We start from the raw sequence: 5,927 nt of genomic DNA, 5'->3' as shown, positions 1-5,927 counted from the left end.
AAAGTTTGGTGTTTTGTGACAGAGCTCCCCATCCCAACTGTTTTTACCAATTTAGGCCTTGGTTCTCAGATCATAAGAACTGAAGGACACAATTGAAGAGCTTTGTCTGAAGAGTTCAGAAGTATAGTGTCTTGTACTAACTGCTTTTGGACAGCTCTTCAGTCTTGACGGTTCGATCAAAAGGATCTCTAGTGGCCTCATTGTCCACCATCAGCTTTCCACCTACTGCTTTTGAAGCAGAAGCACACTTAGGATATCAATGTTTAGAAGGGCTGGAGTGACAAGTTAGCCATTCAGTCTATTTTCAGTGTCCTTGGTCCAGTCCTGTGCTTTCTGTAAAGGACACATGATGCTGTAGCAGGGCTCAAATCACAGGGTTGTGTGACGTTTATTTTGACTGTTATCAGGTGTCTTTTGGTTCTCATAATTACTTGTGCAGCATTTCGCCAAAAGGGAAAGGAAAATGGTTACATATTGGAGTTAACAAACAAGCAACTCACTGAAAAGTGAACAAAGTATTAATTTCTGTGTATTCCATGTAATACAAAAGTTACAGATATTTGTGATATTTATGAGCTTTTTATTTTATACTTTGCTGTTACAGCTCTTATGGTGTGTTTATGAAAAAGGTCATAGAAAAGGTAATAAATATTCATAAACCATCAGTTTGAGAGCTGACCATCGATAAGCCGGGGTCACAACACTTTCCATGTGGAAACAACAAACCTTTCATGTGTCTGTCATATATTTAGGGGCATTTTAACTGCCTGAGTCAAAGTACCTCAGGGATTGAATTATTTACAACACAGAGAATTTTTGTTGTTGCAAATCTATATCCAACATGGACGCATGCTATTTGGATATAAGTTCTTTTCAGAATTGAAGCTCATACTTTGAACTTGTACAAGACCCTTCTCAGTAACCACAAAGGAAATAAGTTGCAAAACAAAGAAGAGATTGAACTAACTTTAAGATACAGATTTCACTCCCAATATCCATTACAATATATAATATATATGTACATATATACAGTGCATCCAGAAAGTATTCACAGCACATCACTTTTTCCACATTTTGTTATGTTACAGCTTTATTCCAAAATGGATTAAATTCATTTTTTTCCTCAGAATTCAACACACAAAACCCCATAATGACAACGTGAAAAAAGTTTACTTGAGGTTTTTGCAAATTTATTATAAATAAAAAAACTGAGAAATCCCATGTACATAAGTATTCACAGCCTTTGCTCAATACTTTGTCGATGCACCTTTGGCAGCAATTACAGCCTCAAGTCTTTTTGAATATGATGCCACAAGCTTGGCACACCTATCCTTGGCCAGTTTCGCCCATTCCTCTTTGCAGCACCTCTCAAGCTCCATCAGGTTGGATGAGAAGTGTCGGTGCACGGCCATTTTAAGATCTCACCAGAGATGTTCAATCGGATTCAAGTCTGGGCTCTGGCTGGGCCACTCAAGGACATTCACAGAGTTGTCCTGAAACCGCTCCTTTGATATCTTGGCTGTGTGCTTAGGGTCGTTGTCCTGCTGAAAGATGAACCGTCGCCCCAGTCTGAGGTCAAGAGTGCTCTGGAGCAGGTTTTCATCCAGGATGTCTCTGTACATTACTGCAGTCATCTTTCCCTTTATCCTGACTAGTCTCCCACTCCCTGCTGCTGAAAAACATCCCCACAGCATGATGCTGCCACCACCATGCTTCACTGTAGGGATGGTATTGGCCTGATGATGAGCGGTGCCTGGTTTCCTCCAAACGTGACGCCTGGCATTCACACCAAAGAGTTCAATCTTTGTCTCATCAGACCAGAGAATTTTCTTTCTCATGGTCTGAGAGTCCTTCAGGTGCCTTTTGGCAAACTCCAGGCGGGCTGCCATGTGCCTTTTACTAAGGAGTGGCTTCCGTCTGGCCGCTCTACCATACAGGCCTGATTGGTGGATTGCTGCAGAGATGGTTGTCCTTCTGGAAGGTTCTCTTCTCTCCACAGAGGACCTCTGGAGCTCTGACAGAGTGACCATCGGGTTCTTGGTCACCTCCCTGACTAAGGCCCTTCTCCCCCGATCGCTCAGTTTAGATGGCCGGCCAGCTCTTGGAAGAGTCCTGGTGGTTTCGAACTTCTTCCACTTATGGATGATGGAGGCCACTGTGCTCATTGGGACCTTCAAAGCAGCAGAAATTTTTCTGTAACCTTCCCCAGATTTGTGCCTCGAGACAATTCTGTCTCGGAGGTCTACAGACAATTCCTTTGACTTCATGCTTGGTTTGTGCTCTGACATAAACGGTCAACTGTGGGACCTTATATAGACAGGTGTGTGCCTTTCCAAATCATGTCCAGTCAACTGAATTTACCACAGGTGGACTCCAATGAAGCTGCAGAAACATCTCAAGGATGATCAGGGGAAACAGGATACACCTGAGCTCAATTTTGAGCTTCATGGCAAAGGATGTGAATACTTATGTACATGTGCTTTCTCAATGGTTTTATTTTTAATAAATTTGCAAAAACCTCCAGTAAACTTTTTCACATTGTCATTATGGGGTGTTGTGTGTATAATTCTGAGGAAAAAAATTAATTTAATCCATTTTGGAATAAGGCTGTAACATAACAAAATGTGGAAAAAGTGATGCGCTGCAAATACTTTCTGGATGCACTATACAGCCGGAGAGGCAATTGTATTGTTTTACAGATCTTCAGCGAGGGCTTTGGTGATTGCATGTCCACCTTTGTAGGATCTTTGATTCATTTCTCTTGGACTCCATCTGCACAAGGTGGATTCTGCTTTAATGAGACTCTGACAGGTTTTTGTCCCCACACTTTCCAGTGACCATTAGTGTTTATAACGAAAATCCGAGCACATCACCCCAGTTTTGATATCACTACACTGGTTACCTGTGTCATTTAGAATTTACTTTAAAATCCTTCTTATGGTTTACAAAGCATAAAATAATCTCACTCCATCTTATATTGCTGAATGTCTTACACTTTACACTCCCAATCGTAACCTTAGATCTTCAAATGAGTTTCTGCTCAGAATTCCAAGAGCTAAACTTAAAAGAAGTGGTGAGGCGGCCTTCTGCTCTTAATACGCCTAAAATCTGGAATAGCCTGCCAATAGGAATTTGCCAGGCTAATACAGTGGAGCACTTTAAAAAACTGCTGAAAACACATTACTTTAACATGGCTTTCTCTTAGCTTCATCTTAGTTAAATCCTGATGCTTTGTATATTCAATTAATTATCCTTATTATTCATGGTGGCCCCAAAAGCCGTACTTACCCCTACCTTCTCTTCTGTTCTTTTTCCGATTTTCTGTGGTGGCGATCTGCGCCATCACCACCTTATCAAAGCACCATGATGTCCTTACATTGATCGATTAAAGGCCAGAAGTCCACATGACCATCATCATCAAATTCTTCCATGAGAACACTGAATACCATTAGGACTGATTGAGGTCATTTATTAGGTAGAAGACCTTACTTTTATTCTATGTTAATTATAGGTAGAAGATCTTACTTTTATTCCATGTTAATTAGTGTTCCCTAATTTTAATTATTTATTCTGTCTTTTTTCTCTTTCTTCATCATGTAAAGCACTTTGAGCTACATTGTTTATATGAAAATGTGCTATATAAAGATATGTTGTTGTTGTTGTTATAGATTTGTACCAATTTAGCAGATTAAACAAGCTGTTTGAAGGTTCTGCATGATATTAAAGGGAGTCTTGAAAAAGGCAAAATAAGTGTGAAGTCTACAAAAACAGACTAAGAAGCAGGCCAGGACCTTGAGTAACCTGGCCAGGAGAGTCTCACCTAAGTACTCCTAATAGCATCCAGGCTCCAAAATTGGCAGTTTTGACAAAGCAGTGAAAATGCCACAACATTTACACAAATATAGCAAAAAGCCGTTCAAGAGAGAGGATAACTGATAACTCCCGACTAAAAGAACAACAAGGAATCTTTTTTTTTTAAAACAAAGATTTATTAACAAAAATAAACAGGGGAAAATGTGAAAAAAGCAAAAAGATTTGGCCAATAAAAACAATCGATAGTAAACAAGTCCCAATTTGCACACCATAAGCAGAATCAAAGGAAAATGAGGCAGAAATTATTTTAAAAAAAAAAAAGCAGAAATATCAATACTCATAAAAACTTCATGATAAACAACATGATCTCCTCTTCCTGAGTTTTCTCAGATAATTTAAACAGCCAGAGGCAGGGCTCAGGGGTGATGATGTCAGGGTGGCCCCACCTCTTGGGGTTCCACCCATAAAGAATGAGGAACAGAGGAACACTTAAAAAGACAGTACATAATAATACATTATAATACACTACTGACCAATGCTATATTTAGATTAGGCTCTTTTTTCCCCAGCACTTTCTTTCTTTATCTGCTCCTATAACTGAATGCCTTTAAGGTCAGTGTCTAAAGGCTTTGTTTGCTTGACTTCAGTTAGCAAATGAATACATGTGTGCTAAACCTAAGTATATTAGACTCATAGATTACAGTATCAGACAGTGATTTATGAATATATAAATAAAGTTCACCCAGTTTTGGTATTGAGGATGCACCAATTGGCCTGGCAAACCTAACCAAATCACAAGAGCGTGATGAGCTCCATCTTCAGTGTCAGGTCTGACTTGTCGACTAAAATGTGAAGCAACTTTGGTTACAAAATCCAAGTTCTAACTTTCTCCCCACACATTCACTGTTCACATAAAAAAAGATGCAAGTCAAGAGGGTTAAAGAGTAAGGACTTAGAGCTCCTTATATCCATTGTATGTTGGCATCCTTCATCCCTGAATGATGCACTGCACAAATTGGGCTGAATCGGTTTGTATTCTTGCAGTGTGTTGCTAAAACCCACAGAATATTAACAAAGGAAGAATAAACAAAACCTTTGAGATACATTAAAAGTCATTTATTCATTAATTTTCCAAATCTTCTCATTCAAACAGTCTCTTGGTGCTCCATTGCATGTCATTTCTTTCTTTCTTTCTTTCTTTCTTTCTTTCTTTCTTTCTTTCTTTCTTTCTTTCTGAAATCTCCTTTCATGTTTTTGGTCTTCAACAAAAGAAACTCAGCTTGTGCAGTATGACTGTGCACTACATGTGTGCCCCCTGCTGGTCATTGTTTATATCACATTTGTTGGAGATTATCGTTCATTTTTTTTTTTTTTTTTTTTTTTTGTTCTTTGTTTCGCCTTATACAATTTCTTGTATTAGGAATTTGGTAGTTTTTGCATACCCCTTGGGGTCAGAGCGCAGGGTCAGCCATTGTACAGCGCCCCTGGAGCAATTACAGGTTAAGGGCCTTGCTCAAGGGCCCAGCAGAGCAGGATTTCCTTTTTGGCAGTGACAGGGATTTGAACCGGCAACCTTCGGGATACCAGTGCAGATCCTTAGCCTCAGAGCCACCACTCCGCCCCGCCACCACTCCGCCCCAGTCATTGCTGACTGAAACACATTGCTATCTTCACATTGTGTTATTCCACGCTTTCCTCTTCATCACCCTGGTCAGGTGGTAAAGTCCACCCCTCTGCCTGGTGAGTTCAGTATATCAAGCTGATAATGCAGTTGTGGTCAACACCTTCATCATGTCAATAGTTAAATGAAGAAAAATGAAAAAGCAGCATTGGAAAGATCAAACAAAAAAGACTGGAACAATCATTCTTCATTATCATCTTTAAGATGACCAGAAACTGAAGTCTACCCTGACCACAAGGCAAGAAACAAACTTACATCCATCACAGGGCACACTGAAACATATAAAATGCCATTTATGAGGCACCAATTAAAAAAAAATAGGGTAAAATTTTGATCTGGGAAGAAAATTGGAGCACATGAACACTGGGAGAACATGAAAATTGCACACAGTCAGTGACTGATATTTGAAATTAGTGACTTGGGGCTGAGAGAT

The sequence above is a fragment of the Erpetoichthys calabaricus genome, chromosome 1 (assembly GCF_900747795.2).
Source record: "Erpetoichthys calabaricus chromosome 1, fErpCal1.3, whole genome shotgun sequence".
Classification (NCBI taxonomy): Eukaryota; Metazoa; Chordata; class Cladistia; order Polypteriformes; family Polypteridae; genus Erpetoichthys; species Erpetoichthys calabaricus.
This window is presented reverse-complemented; position numbering follows the sequence as displayed.